A 26,032-nucleotide genomic window follows, 5' to 3' on the forward strand; every position below is an offset into this window, starting at 1 on the left:
CCATTATATACACTCCGTGTTATTGTTATGGAAAAAAAACTTTACTGATTAATATTAGTCCATTAACATAGAAAACCTTGCTGTTATGTAACTACTTTGCGTGTACCAGAAGATTTTTGCCACACCAGAAGAGGGAGAAATCTCATGTTCAAATGCTTCCTTTTTCTCATAAGTAGCAGACAATGTTTGGCAGATGGTGCTAATGAACAACCTCACTGATCAGTCTTTGTGCTACTGCCAAGCAGCAGCTAACTTGGAACTTTAGTTGTTGTTGTTTTGAGACAAAGTGTTGCTCTGTCACCCAGGCTTGGAGTGCTGTGGTGTGATCTTGGCTCACTGCAACTGCTGCCTCCCAGGTTGAAGTGATGCTCCTGCCTCAGCCTCCCAAGTAGCTGGGATTACAGGCACGCACCACCATGCCCGGCTAATTTTGTATTTTTAGTAGACATGTTGGTCAGGCTGGTCTCGAACTCCTGACCTCAAGTGATCTGCCTGCCTGGGCCACCCAAAGTGCTGGGATTACAGACATGAGCCTCCATGCCCGGCCTGTGAGCCACCACACCCAGCCCAATTTTTTATTAAACCTTTTTATAAAAAGCCACATTTGTGTGTAATTTTGTAACTGGAATAAAATATTTACTACAGAGTACTATTTCATTTCATCTTCTTCCTTTGAAAATATGGAGTTATGGCAAAAAGTATGATTTTTAAGGAATAAGAACCAAATCACTTTAAAGAAAGAATACTTTATTGTAATTTACTGAACCTTTAATATACAATATGGCAAGTTTTCTGGGATTTAACTCTAGCACATGATTGCTGCTGGTATTTAGCGAAAGGCTCTGGTTCACACCTAGCACTAATAAAATGCTTTTCTGAATAAAAACATAACACCAAACAAAATGAATTCAAATATTTTCTTTAAAAAATTATTTTAAAGTTTGTTCTATTCAGCCTAACACAATAAAGGGAGACACCATGGTTTAACATAATTAGCTGATTTTCTACACCGCATATCTTTAAGTCCACTTAATAACAAAGTAAGTATATTATTAAGTGATAGAGAACACTCAATATAGCGACTTTTACAGAACTAGGAAATCTTTTTTTTTTTTTTTTTGAGACAGAGTCTTGGAAATACATTTCTAAGACAGATTTTTACAGACACTCATCTTTCATACCCAACCACAGGGTCTAACTCTAAAGAGGACAAAACCAATTACTTTGCTCTCAAGAGCTCATGACTAATGATAGTGTGAATCTATGCTATCAAAACCTGTGTTTCTCATCTGTTATGAGTACTCAGGCGAGATTCAAATATTCTCAAGGAAAGAAACACAGTACGCACCGTGATCGCCTGCTCAGCAACAGCCAGCACTGCATCCCAAACGATCTCATCCCAGGAATTACATGAGGCCAGCTGTGTACACCGGCATTTCCCCCACTGTAGTACTGCAGAAGGTCTCAGTGTCACAAAGAATCCTTTTGTCTTCTTTAATATTTATGGTCACAGCTGTCTTCCCAAGTTGACCCCTACTGCCAGTTCTGAACAAAAGAAAAAATATGAATCAGAATATTATTCAGCAAGTACTACATGAACTACTGAACAATCTGAGCTACTAGTTAATCATCGGTGGCTGTTTATTTGCCAGAATTATATGTAGAGTGCTTCTAAATGGAATACAAGATACTGATCAAAATATCTAGAGAAAAAGAAAAGGTTTTTTTGCAAAGTTAGTACAAAAGGAGTTAAGGCTCATCTGGCTGCGAAATGAACATTATTACTTATAAAGAGGATGAAAGTATTGGGTTTAGGGTAGTAAAATTAAAGCCCCTACCAAAGTGGACCAGCCAAGAGTGGGTGTCATGTCAGTCTGGGACAGATGTGAACAGGCACAAAACAAAAGGAACAGTTATGAATCCATTCTGATACACTTTCAGAATTAACTACAGATGTCAGCTCTGAAATGTTCACTGTTGTTTACGACTATGCTGTCCAATAAACAGTCACTAGCCACATATGGCTATTTAAATTTAAATTAATTAAAATTAAATGAAATAGGCTGGGCACAGTGGCTCACACCTGTAATTCCAGCACTGTGGGAGGCCAAGGCGGGTGGATCACTTGAGGTCAGGAGTTCGAGAACAGCCTGACCAATACGGTGAAACCCTGTCTCTACTAAAAATATGAAAATTAGCCAGGAGTGGTGGTGGGCACCTGTAATCCCAGCTACTCGGGAGGCTGAGGCAGGAGAATCGTTTGAACCCAGGAGGCGGAGGTTGTAGTGAGCCGGGATTGCGCCACTGCACTCCCGCCTGGGTGACAAGAACAAAACTCCATCTCAAAAAAAAAAAAAAAAAAAAAGTTGCATTAAGCGCATTCCAATAGTCACATGTTATCTGCCACTCCTGTATTGGACAGTACAAATAGAGAACATTTCCATCACCACAGAAAGTTCTATTGGGTAGTTCTATTGGGAAACTTTTACCAGTAGAGGGAAATCTTGAAAAAATGTATTCTGGTAACCCATATTTATCACTCCTTTCTGCTCAGTTCATGTCACAGACTCTAACACAAATGACCAAAATATGTTTGCCACTACAGTTCTCTACTAAAATGGATCACACAACCAATCAAAAGTGTTCTTGCTGTAGGAACTTAAAATATCAAATAATCAGAACAAGAGAAAACCACATATGGAAATACTGATTCCTTCTTTATCCAAACGACCTGCTGTTTCACTTATAAATCTACGTCTGAAATCAGGCCCATGGCATTTCTGACCACCACTTGTTACCTACTCCTATGAACTACTACATTAAAAAAAATATAGTAACTCATTTTTATTGGTAACAAGGCATAGTTCAATTTATTTAGTGACAAAGTCAATATAACTAGGCTAGGATCAATATAAACTGTGACCAAAAAATGCTGAGAAAATTCCAACTATAGAGGAATCGTCAAGAAAGCACAAGCTATGAGCAAACACGACTTTAAGACAGACTCATAGGTGAGTTAAAGACAACAAAATCTAATAGCATTATTGATTTTTCCCTGAAATATCAACGGTATATAAAGTCCAAAATCTGAGGAACATTTCACATTTGCTTTCCACTGTGTTCTGTCCAACCATGAGTCCTCCCAGGTACAATTTAAATATCATGTTACGAGGTGATAAAATTATTATCCTGATACATTTGCCTGGCTGACAAAATCACCTTGAAAAACAATACAGTCATGCGCTGGATAATGACATTTTGGTCAACTACAAATTGCATATACGATGGTGATGCCTTAAGATTATAATGGAGCTGAGAAATTCTTGTCACCTAGTGACTTCATAGCCATCGTAAAGTTATAGCCTAGTTACTTTATTTTTATTGTTTTGTTTTGTTTTTGTGACTGATTTTCGCTCTTGTTGCCCAGGCTGGAGTGCAATGGCACAATATTGGCTCACCACAACCTCCGCCTCAAGCGATTCTCCTGCCTTAGCCTCCCAAGTAGCTGGGATTACAGGCATGCACCACCACGCCCGGCTAATTTTGTATTTTTAGTAGAGACAGGGTTTCTCCATGTTGATCAGGCCGGTCTCGAACTCCTGACTTCAGGCGATCCGCCTGCCTCGGCCTCCCAAAGTGCTGGGATTACAGGTGTGAGCCACTGCGCCTGGCAATTACTTTATTTTAAAAATAAATGTAGTATAGCCTATGTGCAGAGTGTTTATATATAAAGTCTACTGTAGTATACAGTAACATTCTAGCCATTCACATCCACTCACCACTCACTCACTGACTCACGCAGAGCAACTTCCAGTCCTGCAAGCCTCACCCCTGTAAGTGCCCTATACAAGGGTGCTGTTTTTATCATTTATGATGTATTTTTACTCTAACTTTTCTATGTCTAGATATACAGATACCATTGTGCTACAACTGCCTACAGTACTCAGTACAGAGGAGCAACAGGCTATACCACATAGCCTAGGTTTGTAGTAGGCTACACCATCTACGTTTGTGTAAGTACGCTCTGTGATCTGTCAGAACACACATCCCGGTTGTTTAGTGACACGTAACTGTGTATGAATTTATTTCACCAGAATAAAAACAAGGAATTCAAAGATGTCAAATAATCAAATGAGAATATAGTTTTCACAAGCAGTGGGCAGATCACAGTTGATGATCAGTATACACACTACTAAACATAAAAATCAAGAACCTCAGATATGATAGTATATAAATTATGTTTCAAAAAGCAACTGCTGCACACTCTTCTAGGCCACAAGAGTAATGACCTATATATAACAGCACAGTTCACTGTGGAGTGTGATCTTCATGCCCCTACAACTTCAGCTGGCAAAGTCTACTATAAACTTTCCCCCTAAACCAACTTTTGCTAGAGAGATACTGTCATTAAATAAGGAATTAGAATACTTACCAACAAGTCAGTAGCAGTCAAAATATGGTTTGTCCTTTATCTGAATTTCCTCCTGACAATGTTTTCTTCCTTCTGTCACTACCTGCAAAACACCACCAACCCCTCATTCTCAAGAGTCATTTGTCAAGTCAGTACTTAAACAGGTGAACATGTATGAGACCAGACATCCCTGCAGCTAGAGCACCATGGCAGACAGGGCTTGAAAGGTAACAGTTTTATTTTGAGCAGGGGTCAAAGACAATGCAGCACTTCACAGCTACAATGTAACTAGATCCTGCCTCAGTTTACTAAGAAAATACAGTGGACCCTTGAAGGAAATGGGTCTGAACTGGGCAGGACCACTTAAGTGGCTTCTCTTCTGCCCCTGCCACCCTTTAGACAGCAAGACTAACCCTCCTCTCTCTCCTCCTCCTTAGCCTACTTGACATGAACATGAGGAAGATGAAGGCCTTTATGGTGATCCACTTCCACCTAATGAACAGTAAATGTATTTTCTCTTCCTTATGGTTTTCTTAATAACATTTTCTTTTCTCTAGCTTACTTTATTATAAGAATACAGTATATCCACTTTGGAAGGCCGAGACGGGTGGATCACGAGGTCAGGAGATCGAGACCATCCTGGCTAACACGGTGAAACCCCGTCTCTACTAAAAAATACAAAAAACTAGCCGGGCGAGGTGGCGGGCGCCTGTAGTCCCAGCTACTTGGGAGGCTGAGGCAGGAGAATGGCGTAAACCTGGGAGGCGGAGCTTGCAGTGAGCTGAGATCTGGCCACTGTACTCCAGCCTGGGCGACAGAGCGAGACTCCGTCTCAAAAAAAAAAAAAAAAAAAAAAAGAATACAGTATATCATACATATAACATACAAAATATGTGTTTAATCGACTGTTATTAGTAGGGCTTCTGGTCAACATTAAGCTGTTAGTAGTAAAGTTTTTGGGGAGTCAAAAATTATCTGCAGATTTTTGACTGTATCGGGGCTGGTGCCCCTAATCAGGTTGTTCACGGCTCAACTATAATCAGATATTAATAGCATCCTAATTAGCAATACTAAGGAAGAGCAGCTCTTACCACACCAGAAACTGGCATGCTTTTTCTTAGAAGCCAGGATACCTTTCACTCTGTGTTCTACAAGGAACAACCTGACTGGTCAATCTCTCGTCATTAAGAGCATACAATTTCTTTCCTTACAGTATTTCCAAGAGGAAAATGTTAATTCATGTCAGAGTTGGAATAAAAAGTCATTTGATTTCTACACCTCATCCCTACCACTGGAAGAGAATAGTTATTCATTGATTTTACTAATTCTGCCTAAATATAGATATTACTGTACCAGATCTTATAACAAAGTACCCTGTTTTAAAAAAGAGGTTCAACTCAGGCTGGGCATGGTGGCTCACGCCTGTAATCCCAGCACTTCGGGAGGCCAAGGTGGGCAGATCAGCTGAGTTTAGGAGTTCGAGGCCAGCCTGGCCAACATGGTGAAACCCTGTCTCTACTAAAAATACAAAAAATTAGCCAGGCATGGTGGTGGGCACCTGTGATCCCAGCTACTTGGGAGGCTGAGGCAGGAGAATCACTTGAACCTGGGAGGTGGAGACTGCAGTGAGCTGAGATTGCGCCACTACACTCCAGCCTGGGTGACAGAGTGAGACTCCGTCTAAAAAAAAAAAGTTCAACTCAATTTTTCTATCTGGTACAGTTCTTTTTTCTTCTTGGCTTTTCTCTGATAGCTTTATTACAAATGCTAAGACATGATACTAGTTTCTGGAATTTTAGTAGAGAGCTTAAACAAGAAGGTAAATTTTAAATCCCTGGCTATGGTTTTTATGTGTATCAATTAGAAAAACATTACCCTCTTTCAAAATTATTGTAAAACATTGACTCCTTCAAGGGCCAATTCTTCCTTCTTCACCAGAATGTGAAATAGATCTGTCATGAACTTCTTGGTAATTTCCAACATATTAATATTGAGGCAGAAAGCAACACAATCTTTAAAAAGAGACAATAACTGACCAGGCTAAGTGGTTCACGCCTGTAATCCCAGCACTTTAGAAGGCCGAGGCAGGCGGATCACTTGAGGTCAGAAGTTCGAGACCAGCCTGGCCAACAAGGCAAAACCAGGTCTCTACCAAAAATACAAAAATTAGCTGGGCATGGTAGCACACGCCTGTACTCCCAGCTACTACTCGGGAGGCTGAGGCAAGATAATCGCTTGAATCTGAGTGGCAGAGATTGTAGTGATCTCAGATAGTGCTGCTGCACTCCAGCCTGGGCGATGAAGTGAGACTCTGAAAAAAAAAAAGACAATGACTAATTATGTTGACAAATCAATTAAGCAGATGTAATAGTTTCATAACAATACTTAGAGAAATAATGTTTGAGACCAAGCGTCCATGTCTTACTATAGAACTGAGTGAGACAGAGATTGTGGGAAACAATTGCTTTCAGCAGGGGACAAGGACAACATAGCACTTCACAGCTATGTTGTAACAATGAATCCAACCTGCCAGCTGGAGAAAACTCATGTGCACAAGAGTACTTGTATTTAATTTCTAGTAAATCTCATGGATTTGATCCTTAATTCCTTGGTTCAACATTTTTATCTGCTTCATCCAAAACAACCTGATCCTTTTGAAAAGTTAGAAGAAAATGTTTCACTTAAGTGTGAGTTGGACCTTGTGATTTCCTTCCTAATAGTACAGTGTGGAAGGAGGGTAGGGAAGAGTAACTTTCCAGCACAGAACCCTTTCCAGTGCTACCTCATCCATGTAATTAAGGTCAACAGCAACCATCATAACTCTCAATCTGATGTGACGAGAATCACACATTAGGCCGGGTGCGGTGGCTCACGCCTGTAATCCCAACGTTTTGGGAGGCCGAGGCAGGCGGATCACCTGAGGTCGGGAGTTCGAGACCAGCCTGACCAACACAGAGAAACCCCACACTAAAATTACAAAATTAGCCAGGCATGGTGGCACATGCCTGTAATCCCAGCTACTTGGGAGGCTGAGGCAGGAGAATTGCTTGAACCCACGAGGTGGAGGTTGCAGTGAGCCAAGATTGCACCATTGCACTCCAGCCTGGGCAACACAAAAAAAAGAGAGAGAGAGATCACACTTTACATCTGTGGTTCTCTTCCCCAAAGCCCCAAATCCAGAGGAAAACATCAGTCAATTCTAACAGAAAGATATCCTACAAAATACCTGAATACTCCTCCTCCAAACTGTCAAGGTCACCAAAAATAGGAAAAATCTGAGAAACTGTCACAGCCTAGAGGGGTCTACAGAGACATGACAGCAAAATGGAATGTGGTATCCTGGATAAGATTCTGGAACAGAAAAAGTACTTTACATAAAAACTAAGAAAACATGAATAAATTGTGGACTTTAGTTCATAATAACCCATCAATGTTGGTTCATTAATTGTATCATACTGGTTGGGTGCAGTGGCTCACGCCTGTAATCCCAGCACTTTGGGAGGCCAAGGCAGGTAGATCACAAGGTCAGGAGTTCAAGAGCAGCCTGGCCAATATGGCGAAACCCTGTCTCTACTTAAAATACAAAAACTAGTTGGCCATGGTGGCACACATCTGTAGTCCCAGCTTCTCGGGAGGCTAAGGCAGGAGAATCGCTTGAACCCAGGAGGTGGAGGCTGCAGTGAGCTGAGATCGTGCCACTGCACTCCAGCCTGGGCAACAGAGAACGCCTCCATCTCAAAAAAAATTGTAGCATACTAACCATAATATAATTACACCACAAATTTACCATACTAACGTAAAATGTTAATAACATATAATAGCATCCAAGGTATATGGGAACTCTTTGTACTATCTTCTCTGTAAACCTGTCACTTTTTTCTGGAAACCTAAAGCCATTTAAAAAATAAAATAAACTCTATTTTTCAAAAGTCTTAGTATCATTTCTAGATATTCATGTGTAGCAACTTGCTTCATTAGGTTATTTTCCCTCCCATACCCTAAACATCACTAGCTAAAAAAATGTCCTAGGAAAAATCAAAATAGACATTTTCTACATTATTCTTCTGTGTTTAAGATGTATAAATAGTGAATAAGCTCTGCATTTACATCTCCAGGGCAAGTTGTTCTGATATGTATTCACTATTCACTGGTTATCATTCACTTTAAAGATAATTATCTTTCCAATAGGAAACCATGACTTATATAGCCATGATCTTAATGAAGCCTATCGCTTTGTTAAAACAAGCTTTACTTCATAGCTAATATAGCAGTGAGCTTTGAAAACAGATAGCATGCAGATGTCACAAATGACAAAGATTCCCAACTCATAACACATCACTGCGGTTTTCATGTTGCACACTGCATTTAAACTTGACAATAGTAAACAGAAAAGGCATGGATCCTAGTCTACCCAGAAAGAAAGCTTCAGTTTGTCAATTGGTTGAGATACAGACCTACAAAACATACCTGCAACCCTAGTTTCTGTTTAATTTGAAACAAAAACTCCCTCTATGCAAGTCCAATAGTTAACAAGAAGGTTCTGAATGGATGACTTTATACTAAGTCTTAAGCATAAAGTTTTATATTTTTATAAAACCCAAAGTATCTGGGAAGTCGGGTCTCCCTGAGGGCAGACCTTAACCAGTGACTCGGCACAGACGTACACACCAGCTTGCTGGTTCTCTGGTAAGGACAACTCCAAGGATTGACTATGCACCCTGACTTAGAGTTCAACAGGATTGAGTCACCTCGAGGGGAACAGGCTTAGAGCAGCTTGCTCTGTGGCCTTCCTTCCCTTTCTATTCTATTTCCCTATTTCCCTGCGATTTTTTCCTGGAAACTTTCTAATTATTTGCACAGGAATTCCTGTCTTAGGGTTTACTTCTGGGACCCTAAGACACATGATATAATAAGTATTTTTTAAACGGATGACTCTTATCTTTAAAAGCAGTGTAACTTACTACTTTTTTGACATATTCTGACGTAAAAGATAAAGTCACTTTGCCACTGCTGAATGTAAACAGAGAAAACTGATTTGGAAAATTTTTTAAATTCAAATTTAAATATGAAAGATATTCATCCTTTACCCCGTGATACGTGCTACAGATTATTTTCTCCCAATCCAGTGTTTTTTCAGTTGTCTTCTGACTTTATGATGTATTTGTCATGCCATTTGTTTTATGTGGTCAAATTTATCAACTTTTTATTTTATTGCTTATGGGTTTTTGAGTCATAGTTAGAAAGCCTTTTTCTTTCAGTAGTTGTATTGTTTCATTTTTCACATTTAGATCCCTGATCCATTTAGACTTTATTTTTGTTATGCTATGAGGTGTAGATCTAATTTTATCTTTTTCCAAATGGCCAACCAGTTGGCCCAGCTCTGTGTATCACAAAGCCCAACTCTGCTCCAATGATATGTGATACCACCTTTAACTTTCCATGTGCACTTGGGGTTACTTCTGGATTTTCTATTCTATTCTACTTGTCTTTTTCTATTATTCACACACTAGTTCCACATCTTAATTACAGAGACTTTGTAACCTCTATAGTCATAACACCTCTATGACTACCTTCATAACCTGTATAATACAGTTTTAATTACAGAAACTAAAGACAAAAATAACTGTAAACCAATATTGAACTCTGGCTAGTTGGTCTGTTTTTCACAGTGGTACGGGTTAGCGATTTTGAATCAACTTTTTGTACACGATTGAGCAAAGAAGTGAATATCTTGTGGATAAGGACAACCAGCTTTCTCACTCTCAGAAAACAGTAACAATTACAGAAAGGGCAGATCTGATTGAACCCTCAGATGATGCACTGGAACTGAGGTAACAGTATGAACTCAGCTGTTTTTTTAAACATACATGTAGATATAAAACAGATATAGATGTACCTGGATTGATGCGTGTATGGATGTGTGTGGGGAGAGTGCGTGTACATATATATGTATACATATGTACATAGACACACATATACACATAACGTGTGTGTGCATATATATGTATATACACACATATAAATATACACATAAAGTTTCCTAGCGTTTGTCTGCTGAGACAGTCTAGAAGTAATGGCATCCTAGTAGCAACGAACACAACCTACAACCCAGATACGGCTATAAAATAACATTCTCCAAAAAAAGGAATCAGGATTCTTTGGAGAAATGTCTGATTCCAAGGCAGGAGCTAAGTACAAGATGAGCCTGGAACATCCTGTGCCCTTAAACAGGGAATGACGGGGACATGTTAAAAGGACACGGGAACCAGAAGTAAACAAATGAATAAACTGGGGGGAAAGGAAAGTGCTTCCTTACTTTAAAAAAATAGAAACAAAAAAAACATTCTGTAGCTCGTGCCCTGTAGGGGCGGAGGAAAGACAGAGGCCTGGCTGCAGAACGATGCCCGGCTGCAGAACGACGCCCTCTGGAAGGGGGACTGGAAGCCGAATCCCCTGACAAGCGGATGCCGTCCTGTCCTCCCGCTCGAGCCTCGTTCTCCCTTCACCCCTCCCCCGCCCCCACGCACCGGTCGACCGCCGCTTTATGCCCCGTCACCTTGGCAACAGCAGCGGGCTCAGGCAGTGCCGCCACCAGTTTCTTGCAGCCGCGAGCAACACTGACGGTGCAGAGGCTGCCGCCATGTCCCCGGGGCCCGGTCGCTTGTTCAAGTGCGGCTGCCTCTCCGCTGTCGTCCACATCACCTCCGTTCTGTGTGAAAGCCTCTTGTCCTCCTCTGGCCACCGTCCAGGTCTGAACCAAAAATGAGCCAATCCCAGCGAGGCATTCGGGTGGGGGCGTCACCGTTGAAACCACTCGGCTACAATCTGCCAATCGGACTCGTGCCCGCGGGGTGTGGTCCCGGCCCCCGGGGCCCTGGGGGTTTGCATCTACTCCCGGGCGGTGTTAGGGGCTGGATCTGCTCTGTCCCCAGCCTCCTCAGGCCCTGGATGTCCCTATCGCTGTTTCCGCGCATGAACTGCAAGGGCCCACCCTCTCGCAGGCTCCAGGACAAGAAACTCTCTTCTTGACCTTCGATCTTTAGAGCACTGAGGTGAAGAAAGGGGCGGGAGACTGTCGTAGGATACAAAGGAGTGGAGAATAAAACAATGCAAAAATAGGCCGGGTGCGGTGGCTCAAGCCTGTAATCCCAGCACTTTGGGAGGCCGAGACGGGCGGATCACGAGGTCAGGCGATCGAGACCATCCTGGCTAACACGATGAAACCCCGTCTCTACTAAAAGATACAAAAAACTAGCCGGGCGTCGTGGCGGGCGCCTGTAGTCCCAGCTACTCCGGAGGCTGAGGCAGGAGAATGGCGTGAACCCGGGAGGCGGAGCTTGCAGTGAGCCGAGATCGGGCCACTGCAATCCAGCCTGGGCCACAGAGCGAGACTCCGTCTCAAAAAAAAAGGCCGGGCGCGGTGGCTCAAGCCTGTAATCCCAGCACTTTGGGAGGCCGAGACGGGCGGATCACGAGGTCAGGAGATCGAGACCATCCTGGCTAACACGGTGAAACCCCGTCTCTACTAAAAATACAAGAAAATTAGCCGGGCGAGGTGGTGGGCGCCTGTAGTCCCAGCTACTTGGGAGGCTGAGGCAGGAGAATGGCGTGAACCCGGGGGGGCGGAGCTTGCAGTGAGCCGAGATCGCGCCACTGCACTCCAGCCTGGGGCACAGAGCAAGACTCCGTCTCAAAAAAAAAAAAAAAAAAAAAAAATTGTATAACATTTTCGAAATGTTAAAAAAAAAAAAAAGCATGAAGAAATCCTCTTAACCCTCTCAAAACGGAAATCACTGAATATCTTAAAAATGAACAAAAAAAAAAAAAAAAAGAGAGAAAGCGCTGCATATTAGTACCTGTGGGATATACCAATGCAGTGCTTTTAAAAATTCAAAATAAAAGTAAATTAAATAATTTAGAAAAAAATAGCAAGGTAAACCTAAGAGAAGCAGAAAGAAGGAATTAGTAAGAATAAAAGAAGAAAATAAAAAGTAGAAATGGGAATGGGAATACTAATAAGCAAGAGATTTGAAAAAGGCAACAATAGGGTGGTTGGCTCAAGAAAGAAAGAGGAGCATCTCAAAATACAAAATGATAAAGGGGAAATAACCATAGATACAGGAAAACTTAAAAGAATTGCATGATCAGTCAGTTCTGTGTAATAAATTTGAAAACTTGAATGAAATGGACAAAATTCCAAGAAAATATAATTTACCAAAACATTCTAGAGATAGAAATTCTAAGTAGACCAATTACCATGGAAGAAATAGATGTTGGCCGGGCGCGGTGGCTCATGCCTGTAATCCCAGCATTTTGAGAGGCGGAGGTGGGCAGATCACCCGAGGTCAGGAGTTTGAAACCAGCCTGACCAACATGGAGAAACCCTGCCTCTACTAAAAATACAAAATTAGCCGAGCGTCGTGGCACATGCCTGTAATCCTAGCTACTCGGGAGGCTGAGTCAGGAGAATCGGTTGAACCCGGGAGACGGAGGTTGCTGTGAGCCGAGATTGTGCCATTGCACTCCAGCCTGGGCAACAAGAGCGAAACTCAGTCTCAAAAAACAAGAAAAAAAAAAAAAAAAGAAAAAAAGAAATAGATTTTGTTAGGGAACTGCGTATCTCCATAGCTAAATCCACAGAAGCACCAGGCCCAAATTATTTCATAGGATAATTCTACTGTGAAAATTTAAGGAACAGAGAGTTGGTTGCTGTTGGTTGCTGTTGATTCTGCCTTAAGCACAGAAAAAAAAAGGAAGCATTTCAAATTCTATTTATGAAGTGACCGTAACACTTATACCAAAATCTCATAAAACACCCATCTAGCATATACATATACACTGACCATAGAAATTCTTACTCATGGCTGAGCGTGGTGGCTAACGCCTGTAATGCTAGCACTTTGGGAGGCCAAGGCGGACAGATCACCTGAGGTCAGGAGTTCAGGACTATCTTGGCCAACATGGTGAAACCCTGTCTCTACTAAAAATACAAAAATTAGCCAGGCATGGTGGTGTGTGCCTGTAACCTCAGCTACCCGGGAGGCTGAAGCAGGAGAATCGCTGGAACCCGGGAGGTGGAGGCTGCAGTGAGCCAAGATCACACCACTGCACTCCAGCCTGGGAGACAGAGCAAGACTCCATATCTAAAAAATAAAAATAAAAAAAATTCGTACTCATGAATATTACTGGAAAAATCCTAAATCAAATAAAAATTATAATGAAGTATTTCTATTTTACTAGAAATAGCTGGGTACAGTGGCTTGTGCCTGTAGTCCCAGCTACTTGCGAGGCTGAAATGGGAGGATCCCTTGAGCCCAAGAGTTTGAGGCCAGCCTGGGCAATGTAGTGAGACCTCCTGTCTCTAAATATCATTATAAAGAAAAAGAAAAATTTGTCATTTCCAAAATGCAAAAAAGGTGTTTGATAAAATTCAACGTACATTCTTGATTTTTTAAAAAACCTTTTAAATTCAGCAAATGATGTTGACACAACTAGGTAGCCGTCTAGAAAAAGTAAAGTTGGATCCCAACTCAAACTCATACCTCACATCAAAATAAATTCCAGATAAAGAGTAAATGGAAAAAACGAAGTATAAGTGTACTTCATTAAATCCTGATACATTCTGTAGCACAGGAAATTTTATAAAGCAATACCCAAAACCTTTTTCTCCCCTATAGTTTCAATTATATATCTTTTTTAAAAAAGTTAGTGATGTCCTAGAGTTTTCCTCTATCCTTCATACTTCTTACTCCGACAGAGATGGAGTCTTCCTCTGTTGCCCAGGCTGGAGTGCAGTGGCGCGATCTCGGCTCACTACAACCTCCGCCTCCCGGGTTCACGCCATTCTCCTGCCTCAGCCTCCTGAGTAGCTGGGACTATAGGTGCCCGCCACCATGCCCAGCTAATTTTTTGTATTTTTAGTAGAGACAGGGTTTCATCGTGTTAGCCAGGATGGTCTCAATCTCCTGACCTCATGATCCACCCGCCTCAGCCTCCCAAAGTGCTGGGATAACAGGTGTGAGCCACCACGCCCAGCCCCTTCATACTTCTTAGATGGGACCCCTTGTAACAAAAGAAGATTAACCATAGAAAAACAAACAGAAGTTTATTAACATAACGTGTGTTAAATAAAATTTATAGGAGGTGACTGATTTAAATTGAGCTTCTTCGCTATGCCCAATAGACCAAACCAAAATGAAATCACACTCAAGTTCCATGCTACCAAGCTGAAACTAAGTTGTTTATCTGACTTTTTGAGAAATCAAGAGAGAAAAAGGGGGTAGGGGAGAGGCAGGAGGCGGGGGGGGGGGGGGGGGGGAGAGAGGGGGGGGGTTGGTTGGGGAGAGAGAGAGAGAAATAGCCAAATTCCCAAACAGGCCAGTTTTAGCTGCCATGATAAAAAAAAGTCTCTTCTGCTTTAACCTTTAACTTTGAAATGATCAATCCATTTTTTGGTTCTCTGTTTCTGCTTTCCTTAGAAACAGAGGAAAACCAACATTTCTTCCTATAAAACCAGCTCCTTCTGCTCAGCTCATCAGAACATCCATTCCATTTTATAGATTGAAATGTTGCCTGATTCTGGAATTGCAAATAAAAGCTAATTAAGATCTTTAAACTAAATTTGTTGTAATTTTGTCTTATGACATATGTATCCTAGTCTATATGTGGGAGATATCCAGGGAAAAATGAGTAACTCTCAAAGAGAGTTACTTGGTTTGGTGCTGTCCTTGCAATAGTGATTGAGTTCTCATGAAATCTGGTTGTTTAAAAGTGTGTGGCACCTCCCTCCTTGCTTAGAATTCAAGCTTAAATACTATCTTCAGCTGAAATAAAAAAAGAATGGTGTCGGGGAGGCCAGTTATAGAGAGGTGATCAGGAAAAGTATGGCAAACAAGAGTAAGGTCTGTTATGCAGATTTAAGTTGATACCTTTTCCATCAATGAGAAGTTTTGTTTTTTAATGATTTAATTATCCTTGTCTTCCTAGTTCAGAGAAGGAAGACACCCTTACAAATGGAGATTGTTCTTTGTAAGTGTGAATTGCCCTTCCAAGAGGTGATATAGTTTGGATCTTTGTCCCCTCCAGTCTCATATTGAGATGTAATCGCCAGTATTGGAGGTGTGGCCTGGTGGGAGGTGTTTGGGTCAATCATAGGGGCAGATCTCTTATGAATGGCCTGGTGCTGTCCTTGCAAAAGTGAGTGAATTCTTGTGAGGTCTGGTTTTTTAAAAGTGTGTGGCACCGACCGGGTGTGGTGACTCACGCCTGTAATCCCAGCACTTTGGGAGGTCGAGGCAGATGGATCACCTGAGGTCAGGAGTTCAAGACCAGCCTAACTAACATGGAGAAACCCTGTCTCTTCTAAAAATACAAAATTTGCCAAGTGTGATGGTGCATGCCTGAAATCCCAGCTACTCGGGAGGCTGAGGCAGAAGAATCGCTTGAACCCAGTAGGCAGAGGTTGCAGTGAGCCGAGATTGTGCCATTGCACTCCAGCCTGGGCAACAAGAGCGAAACTCTGTCTCTTAAACAAAACAAAACAAAAAAATGTGTGGCACCTCCTTCCTCTTTTTCTTACTCCCTCTCTAGGTGACACTGCCTGCTCTCCCTTTGCCTTCTACCATTATTCTAAGCTTCTGAAGCCCTTAGCAGAAGCAGATGCCAGCACTATGCTTCCTGTAAAGTCTGCAGAACTCTGAGCTGATTAAACCTCTTTTCTTTATGAATTACTCAGTCCCAGGTATTCCTTTATAGCAACACAAGAATGGCATAACACAAGAGGGTAAATTTTACTCTTGTTTTCAGAGCTTGTCTTGTGTCTGTTGTTTCTCAAAATGATCAGCTCAAAGTAATCCTTATGCCAATGAGGCACATTTTGGGGTGACATATTCTGGTTTCCTACAATATGCCAACAGAGGAGAGAAAGTGGAATCATATAAAATGCTGAATTAAAACCAGAGAAGGCAGAAAAAGAATGAAAGACCAAAAAAAAAAAAAAAAGAATATAAGCAACAAATTAAAAAGTTATAGATATGGTAGATATTAACTATATTAATTATCATTTTAAATCTAAATTGTTTAAATACACAATTAAAAGAACAAGACTATTAGAATGGATTAAAGAAAACCCACAAGATCCAACTATATGTTGTCTACAAGAAACCCACTTTAAATATAAAGACATATAGAATAAAAGTAAAGAACTAGACAAAGATAAGCCATGTTGACATTAATCAAAAGAAGGCTGAAGTAGCTATATTAATTTTAGATAAAGCAAACTTCAGAGCAAGTAAAATTATCAGCCATAAAGAGGAGTATTATGTAATGATAAAGGGCTCAATTCTTCACAAAGGCATAACAATCCTTAATGTGTATGTACCTAACATGAGAGTAGTTTTTTTTATTTTCTCCCTTTTCCCACCATTCATCCTCAAGTAGGCCATGGTGTCTGTTCCCCTTTGTGTCCAAGCGTTTTCATTGTTTAGCTCCCATTTATAAGTGAGAATATGTGGTATTTGGTTTTCTGTTCCTGTGTTAGTTTGCTCAGGATATGTCCTTCAGCTCCATCCATGTTGCTGCAAAGGACATGATCTCATTCTTTTTTATGGCTGTGTGGTTTTCCATGGTGTGTATGTACCGTATTTTCTTTATCCAGTCTACTATTCAGGGGCATTTAGCTTGATTCCATGTCTTTGCTGTTGTGAATAGTGTTGCAATAAACATACAGGGTGCATGTGTCTTTGTGGTAGAATGATTTATATTACTTTGGGCATATACCCAATAATGGGATTATTGTATCAAATGGTAATTCTGATTTAAGTTATATCTGGAATTGCCACACTGCTTTTCACAATGGCTGAACTAATTTACATCCCCACCAGCAGGGTATAAACATTCCCATTTTCACCTCTTGTTTCCTGGACCCATGAATCCTGTCTATGGAAGAAAGAAAATCATATTTTGAATGTTAATTCAGAGCATATGCATATCTTGCCCCAGCCCTGCAAGGTATCACCGCCTTGTTGGTGCTATAACTGAGTCTTCAAGAAGCCATTCCACTGTTCTATCAAGCCAACTGCTCCAGGATGCTGGGGAACAGAAGATCAGTAAATTCTATGATCATGGGTCATTCCACACTTTATTTGCTGTTAAGTGAGCTCCCTGATGAGAAGCAATGCTGTGTGGAATATGATGGCAGTAGATGAGGCATTCTTTAAGTCCATGGATGGTAGTTTTAGCAGAAGCATTGTGTGCATGGAAGGCAGATCTGTATTGAGAGTGCCTATTCCAGAAATCAAAAAATGCTGCTGCCCCTTCCATGATGGAATTAGAGTCCAATATAATCAACCTGCCACCAGGTAGCTGGCTGATCTCTTCAGGGGATGGAATCTTATCAGTGTTGGTCTCTGCTGCTGGCACATTGGGCACTCTGCCAATTGCAGGTTGGGTGAATGGAGGTTCATGTTGCTCAGCCCATGCATACGTTCTGTCTCTTTCACCATGGCCACTTGGTTCATGAGCCCATTGGGCAATGACAGGAGTGGCTGAGGAAAGAGGCTGGCTGATAGCCACAAAACAAGTTATTTACTTGTTATTTACTATTAAACTCCTCCTCTGCTATCACCCTTTTGTGAGCATTCACATGGGACACAAACATCTTCACATTTTTGCCTATTCAGAGAGGTCTATCCATATACCTTTTCCCAAAATTTCCTTGCTTTTTCAATCATGTCCCTTCCAAGTTTCTGACCATTCAGCCAAACCATTGGCTACAGCTCATAAATTGCTGTATAATCACATGTCTGGACATTTCTCCTTCAAAACAAAGTGAACAACCATGTGCAAAGTTCTGCCCATTGCAGTAGGGGCGATTTCCCTTCACTACTGTCCTTCAAGAATGTCTCAAAAGGGGATGCAGAGCTGCATCTGTTCACTTTCAGATGATGCCTGCATATAGTGCTACATCTGTAAAGCAGGCCCAAGTTTTCTCTTCCTGTCAGCTGATCATAGGGAACTTCACGTGAGGCCATATGTGCAGGCTGGGAGACAGGAGAGAGTGTAGCAGGGTACAATGAGCATTTGAGCCCTTCTTCTTGTAACTAACCTGTGCCTTCATAGCTCAGACCTGATCACATCTGTATAACTTTCATTTGATGATGGAGTGCTGCTGTTCATACCCAACTGTATGGCTTGGTGGGTCAGATAACACCCAGTTGATGTTGGGCAGCTCAGGTTGCATGGTAACTTGGTTGTCTGTGGTTAGCCATTGAGTCAATAGCATGCCAAAAGTTGTTTCTCAAAACGAGTGTAGTTATTTGCAGAGAGTGGCAGAGCTTTGCTAAAAAAAATCCTATGGGCCTGTGCTGCAATTCACATAGGGGCCTGCTGAAGCCTCCAAACAACATCCCTATCTGTGGCTGACATTTCTAGCACCATTTGGATCTGCTGAATCATGTGGCTCAAGTGGCAGAACAGCTTTCACAGCAGCCTGGACCTGTTGCAGAGCCTTCTCTTATTCTGGGCCCCACTTGAAACTAGCAGCTTTTCAGATCACTTGGTAAATGAGTTGGAGTAACACACCCAAATGAGGAATATGTTGCTTTCAAAATTCAAAGAGGCCCACTAGGTGTTATGCCTCTGTTTTGGTTGTGGGCCAGATGGCAACAACTTACTCTTTACCTTAGAAGGAATATCTTGGCATGCTGTACACTAAGACCCATAGAAATTTCACTGGTATAGAAGGTATCCAAATTTTAGTTAAATTTATTTCCCGCCTTCTGACATGCAAATGTCTTCCCAATAAATTTAGGCAAGTTGCTACTTTTTGCTCACTAAGTCTCTTCAGCATAACACCATCAATGTAATAGACCAGCATGATATCTTGAGGAAGAGAAAGACAGTCAAGATCACTGTGAGTTAAATTATGACATAGGGCTGGAAAGTCAATGTACCCCTTAGGTAGGAGAGTGAAGAGGTATTGTTGGCCTTGCTAGCTGAAAGCAAACCACTGCTGGTGGTCTTCATTAACAGATATAGAGAAGAAAGCATTTGTCAGATCAATAGCCACACACTGGGTAGTAGACGATGTGTTAGTTTGCTCAAGCAAGGAAACCACATCTGGTACAGCAGCTTGTTGGGAGCAAGCCCCCCAAAATCTGGCCATAAACTGGCCCCAAGACTGGCCATAAACAAAATTTCTGCAGCACTGTAACATGTTCATAATGGCCCTAAAGCCCACACTGGAAGATTGTGGGTTTACGGGAATGAGGGCAAGGAACACCTGGCCCACCCAGGGCAGAAAAACACTTAAAGGCATTCTTAAGCCACAAACAATAGCATGAGTGATCTGTGCCTTAAGGGCGTGTTCCTGCTGCAGTTAACTCGCCCAACCTATTCCTTTAATTCGGCCCATCCCTTCGTTTCCCACAAGGGATACTTTTAGTTAATTGAATATCTATAGAAACAATGCTAATGACTGGTTTGCTGTTAATAAATATATGGGTAAATCACGGTTCGGGGCTCTCAGCTCTGAAGGCTGTGAGATCCCTGATTTCCCACTTCATACCTCTATATTTCTTTCTTTCTTTTTGAGACAGAGTCTCCCTCTGTCGCCCAGGCTGGAGTGCCGTGGTGTGATCTCAGCTCACTGCAAGCTCTGCCTCCCAGGTTCACACCATTCTCCTGCCTCAGCCTCCTGAGTAGCTGGGACTACAGGTGCCCACCACCATGCCTGGATAATTTTTGTATTTTTAGTAAAGATAGGGTTTCACCATGTTAGCCAGGATGGTCTCGATCTCCTGACCTCGTGATCCACCTGCCTTGGCCTCCCAAAGTGCTGGGATTACAGGCGTGAGCCACTGCGCCTGGCCTACACCTCTATATTTCTGTGTGTGTCTTTAATTCCAATAGCGCCGCTGGGTTAGGATCTCCCTGACCGAGCTGGTCTCAGCAAGTGGCGCCCAACTTGGGGCTCGAATCCAGGTTGAAGGGTCACCAGAGGGATGACTGGAATGGAAAACTAGCTGGAGGACACCTGAGTACTCTTAAAGCAATCCCCGTGGTGAGTAAGAAGGGGAGCTCGGAAGCATCAGGGTAACAATGGGACAGGTATGGGGTCTGGTTCATTTCACCTTGGAACGTTTTCACACTGATAATGAGGAGGAACAAGAGTATAGCAAAGTAACAGAAGAGGTTACAGAGCATGTTTATTTACCAGCTAAAGCCAGAGCAACAAAGGAAGAAGAGGTTCATCCCTACCCTTCTGCACCCCCTCATTATTATTTTGAAGAAAATGATCCCCCATATCTTTCTTTTCTGGAGGACACTGGGGGAAAAGTAGTTGCCCTGGTGACTGTTCGAGCAGTGCTTGAGCAACTGCTCTTAGTTCTATTCAGGCAGGAATTCAGCAAGCTAGACAAGAGGGTGATTTAGAGGCTAGGCAGTTCCCTGTTCTAATACACCCCCCAGATCAACAGGGAAATATTACAGCTACATTTGAGCCTTTTCCTTTTAAATTACTCAAAGAATTAAAACAAGCTATAAATGTGTATGGACCAGGTTCTTCTTTTGTAATGGGACTGTTAAAGAATGTTACTGTTTCCAGTTGGATGATTCCTACTGACTGGGATGCTCTTACTCGAGCTTGTCTAACTCCTGCTCAGTTCTTACAATTTAAAACTTGGTGGGCAGATGAAGCTTCCATTCAGGCTGCTTGCAATGCCCAGGCCCAACCTCAAATTAATATAACTGCAGACCAACTTTAGGGGGTTGTCGGCTGGGCTGATTCAGATGCACAACTGGTCATGCAGGATGATGCCATAGAACAGGTTAGAGGAGTGTGCATTAGAGCTTGGGAAAAAATATCACTTCAGGTGGGGAACAATACCCTTCCTTTAGTGCTATAAAACAGGGACCAAGGGAACCATACTTTGATTTTATAGCTCGGTTACAGGAGTCTCTTAAAAAGATGATTGCAGATTCGGCTCCTCAGGACATAGTGCTGTTATTAGCTTTTGACCATGCTAATCCTGATTGCCAGGCTGCTCTGCAACCTATTAGAGGGAAAGCACATTTAATTGATTATTTCAAGGCCTGTGATGTATCGGAGGTAATCTGCATAAAGCTACCTTGTTGGTACAGGCAATGGCAGGACTGAGAGTAGATCAAGGAAATACTCCATTTCCTGGAGCTTGTTTTAACTGTGGGAAGCATGGTCATACTCAAAAAGAATGTCAAAAAAATCAGCAAGTCTGGCCACCAGATAGGGGAAAAAAGAAAACTGCTGATCCTGAAATTTGTCCAAAATGTGAAAAAGGAAAACACTGGGCTAGTCAGTGTCATCTAAGTTTGATAAAGATGGGAACCCGATTTCGGGAAACGCCATGAGGGGCCCATCCTGGGCCCTGTTCTAAACCAGGGCATTTCCAGCTCAGGCCATTCCCTCACCCCTGTACAATGTCTATCTCCCACCACAGCTGGTAGTGCCACAGTAGATTTATGCTGCACAAAAGCTGTGAACCTTCTGCTTGGGGAACTCCCCCAAAAGGTCCCAACAGGAGTCTGTGGACCCTTGCCAGCAGGGACAATAGGATTACTTTTAGGAAGGTCTAGTTTGAGTTTAAAACGGGTACAAATACACACAGGAGTCGCTGATTCAGATTACAATGGGGAAATTCAAATTGTTATATCTACTTCCATTCCCTGGAAAGCAGAGCCAGGAGAGTGCATAGCACAGCTCCTGATTGTGCCATATGTAGGAATGGGAAAAAGTGAAATTAAATGAACAGGAGGATTTGGAAGCACAAATAAATAAGGCAAAGCAGCTTATTGGGTAAATCAAATTACTGATAAATGTCCTACCTGTGAAATAACTATTCAAGGAAAGAAATTTAAAGACTTGGTAGATACAGGAGCAGACATTTCAATCATTTCTCTACAGCACTGGCTGTCCACATGGACAATTCAACCTGCTCAATTTAACATAGCTGGAGTTAGTAAAGCCACTGAAGTATATCAAAGTAGTTATATTTTGCATTGTGAGGGGCCCGACGGACAACCTGGGATTATTCAACCAATTGTAACTTCTGTAGCTCTAAATTTATGGGGAAGAGATTTATTACAACAATGGGGAGCACAAGTTCTAATTCCAGAACAATTATATAGCCCTCAAAGTCAACATACAATGCATGATATGGGGTATGTCCCTGGTATGGGACTAGAAAAAAATTTGCAAGCTTTGAAAGAACCACTTCAAGCGGAGAAACAAAGTTCCCCCCAAAGATTAGGAAATAATTTTTGATGGCAGCCATTATTAAGCCTCCAGAACCCATACCTTTAAAATGGCCAATTTGGATAGAACAGTGGCCACTAAGTAAAGAAAAACTGGAGGCTTTAGAGAAATTAGTTACTGAACAATTAGAAAATGGGCACATAGCTCCAATATTTTCCGCTTGGAATTCTCCAGTTTTTGTAATTAAGAAAAAATCAGGTAAATGGAGAATGTTAACTGACTTAAGAGCCATCAATTCAGTTATACAACCAGTGGGGACATTACAGTCAGGATTGTCTTCTCCTGCTATAATTCCAAAAAATTGGCCTTTAATAGTCATAGATTTAAAAGACTGTTTCTTTACTATCCCTTTAGCTGAGCAAGACTGTGAATGGTTTGCATTTATGATTCCTGCAGTAAACAACCTGCAGCCTGCTAAGCGTTACCAATGGAAAGTGTTGCCACAGGGCATGTTAAACAGTCCCACATTTTGCCAGATGTATGTGGGGCAAGCAATTGAACCTACTCGTAAAAAATTTTCACAGTGTTACATTATTCACTATATGGATGATATACTTTGTGCTGCCCCCATTCAAGAAATATTACTCCAATGTTATGATCACTTGCAAAATTCGATTTCTCACGCTGGTTTAATTATAGCTCCTGACAAAATTCAGACTACTACTCCTTACTTCTACTTGGGGACCTTGGTAAATGACACTACCGTTGTGCCACACAAAGTAACCATATGTAGGGATCAACTGAAAACATCAAATGACTTTCAAAAATTACTAGGGGATATTAATTCGATACAACCTGCTATAGGTATTCCTACCTATGCCATGAGTAATCTGTTTTCTATCCTTAAAGGAAATCCTAGTCTCACTAGCCCTCAGCAATTAACAAAAGAAGCTGAGGTCGAGTTACAGCTGATTGAAAAGCAAGTCCACAAAGCTCAGATACATAGAATAGATGCAGAGAAGACTGTAGATTTACTAATTTTTTCAACTCAGCATTCACCTACTGGTGTTATTGTCTAAGAACAGGACTTAGTAGAGAGGCTTTTTCTTCCACATACTAATTCATGGACTCGAACTCCTTATTTAGATCAAATCGCTACTATGATAGGGATTGAGAGAACTTGGATTGTTAAATTACATGGATATGATCCTGGAAAAATTATTGTCCCTTTCAAGAAGGCACAAATACAGCAAGCTTTTATAAATAGTCTTACTTGGCAAACCCATTTAGCTGACTTTATGGGTATTCTCGATAATCATTTTCCTAAAATGAAGCTGTTTCAGTTTTTGAAATTAATTAATTGGATTCTCCCTAAAATAACTAAATTTAAACCAATTGAAGGTGCTGAGAATGTTTTTACAGATGGGTCTAATAATGGTAAAGCTTCTTATTTTGGCTCAAAAAGTAAAGTTTTCCAGACGTCCTATACTTCAGCTCAAAAAGCAGAGCTTGTAGTTGAGGTATTGACTGCTTTTGATATGCCTATTAATGTGATTTCTGATTCTTCATACGTGGTTCATTCCACACAGTTAATTGAAAATGCTCAGTTATGATTTCATACAGATAAACAACTGATGACTTTATTTACCCAATTGCAAACAGCAGTAGAATGCATCCTTTTTACATCATCAGAGCTCAATTCAGTTATACAACCAAAAACCAAAAGTCTTTTCCAGGACCTTTGACTGAAGGGAATCAAATGGCTGATCACCTAGTTGCTACTGTAATATCTAATGCTAGACACTTTCACAATTTAACCCATGTTAATGCCTCTGGTCTCAAATGCAGATACAACATTACCTGGAAAGAAGCTAAAGCTATTATCCAGTGATGCCCAACTTGCCAAATGGTACATTCCTCATCTTTCACAGGAGGAGTTAATCCTCGAGGACTGGAACCTAACTCTATTTGGCAAATGGAGTCACATATGTTCCCTCGTTTGGGAGACTAGCTTATGTACATGTATGTGTGGATACCTTTTCTCACTTTGTCTGGGCTACATGCCAAACAGGAGAGTCTTCTGCCTGTGTTAAATGTCACCTTTTGCAGTGTTTTGCGGTGATGGGCATTCCAGCTTCTATTAAAACAGATAATGCCCCAGGCTATACTAGCCAAGCTCTAGCTGCCTTTTTCTCTATGTGGAATATTAAACACATTACTGGTATCCCATACAATTCTCAAGGACAAGCCATAGTGGAAAGAATGAATCTCTCCCTAAAACAGCAGTTGCAAAAGCAGAAGGGAGACAGAGAATGTGGAACCCCACAGATGCAACTGAACCTAGCATTATTAACTTTAAATTTTTTGAGCCTGTCCAAAGGTCAGATGTTATCAGCAGCTGAATAGCATCTACAGAAACCAGCTGCAAAGACAGAAACAGAGAAACTGATTTGGTGGAGAAATCCAATAACAAAAAGTTGGGAAATAGGTAAAATAATAACTTGGTGTAGAGGTTATGCTTTTATTTCTCCAGGCCAAAATCAACAGCCAATTTGTACCATCAAGGCACCTGAAACCTTATCATGAGCCAGATGTGAAGGAAGAGACTCCGGGAGGATCCCGAGGACTCCCCGGTTGCAGCCATGTCGAGACTGATGCTGAGGAGGACCCCAACTGTCACGTGCAACACCCATAGAACACAGCCACCCACCTGGGGACAGATCAAGAAGCGGTCACAGATGGCTGAAGAAAACCTGAGGAAAGTGGGATAACCAGTCACAATGAATAATTTAATGGTAGCTATGATAATGGTTATCACCACTGCCGTGAGTATTCCTTCAATAAGCACTGGTAATAATGCCTGGATGCAATCACTCTATGACACAGTTACACATGCTTTCTAATCTTGGTGTTTACCATAATAAATATGCTCCTATAATTGAGGCATACTGCCCTCAAAAACCTATTTGTAAACAGGATTGGACCCAGTCAGAAAAAATGAACGTACTTGTTTGGAAGATTGCTTTGCAGAACAGGCAGAGGTGCTGCACAATGATTCCATGATTCCTATGGAATCATTATCAATTGGTCCCTTAAGGGGATGTTTAGCTTGAATTGCACCTCTCAGTCTGTGTGCCATGGTCATACTATGCTCAGCTGATCTGAACAAAATGGTCAGATGGTAGATATATTAAGAAGTATGGCAAAAGTTCCTAATATCTGGAACCATGGCAGTATAGTGGCACTTCAACCTCAAATGATATGGCCTGCTCTAGGAGCTTAATGTAAGGATTTGTGGAAACTATTAAATGCTCTTAATAAGATCAAAATTTGGGAAAGAATAAAAAAGCATCTAGAAGGACACTCTACAAACTTGTTTTTGGATGTAGCAA

At 41.5% G+C, this 26,032-nt stretch overlaps 1 long non-coding RNA gene and 2 other non-coding genes across 3 annotated transcripts; all 3 read right to left on the minus strand.

The window, feature by feature from the left end:
- Nucleotides 1-730: 730 nt before the first annotated feature.
- Nucleotides 731-11,125, minus strand: LOC112618985. Its single transcript, XR_003118152.1, has 4 exons — nt 10,968-11,125; nt 6,287-6,722; nt 4,433-4,514; nt 731-1,545 (listed from the first exon to the last, which is right to left on the minus strand). It is a non-coding gene; the product is annotated as an uncharacterized LOC112618985 (long non-coding RNA).
- LOC112619906 lies at nt 4,582-4,712 on the minus strand. The gene has a single exon (XR_003118384.1). It is a non-coding gene; the product is annotated as a small nucleolar RNA SNORA63 (small nucleolar RNA).
- LOC112619975 lies at nt 6,053-6,232 on the minus strand. Its single transcript, XR_003118445.1, has one exon. It is a non-coding gene; the product is annotated as a small nucleolar RNA SNORA81 (small nucleolar RNA).
- Nucleotides 11,126-26,032: the final 14,907 nt, after the last annotated feature.

Source organism: Theropithecus gelada, chromosome 2, assembly GCF_003255815.1.
Source record: "Theropithecus gelada isolate Dixy chromosome 2, Tgel_1.0, whole genome shotgun sequence".
NCBI classification, from domain to species: domain Eukaryota; kingdom Metazoa; phylum Chordata; class Mammalia; order Primates; family Cercopithecidae; genus Theropithecus; species Theropithecus gelada.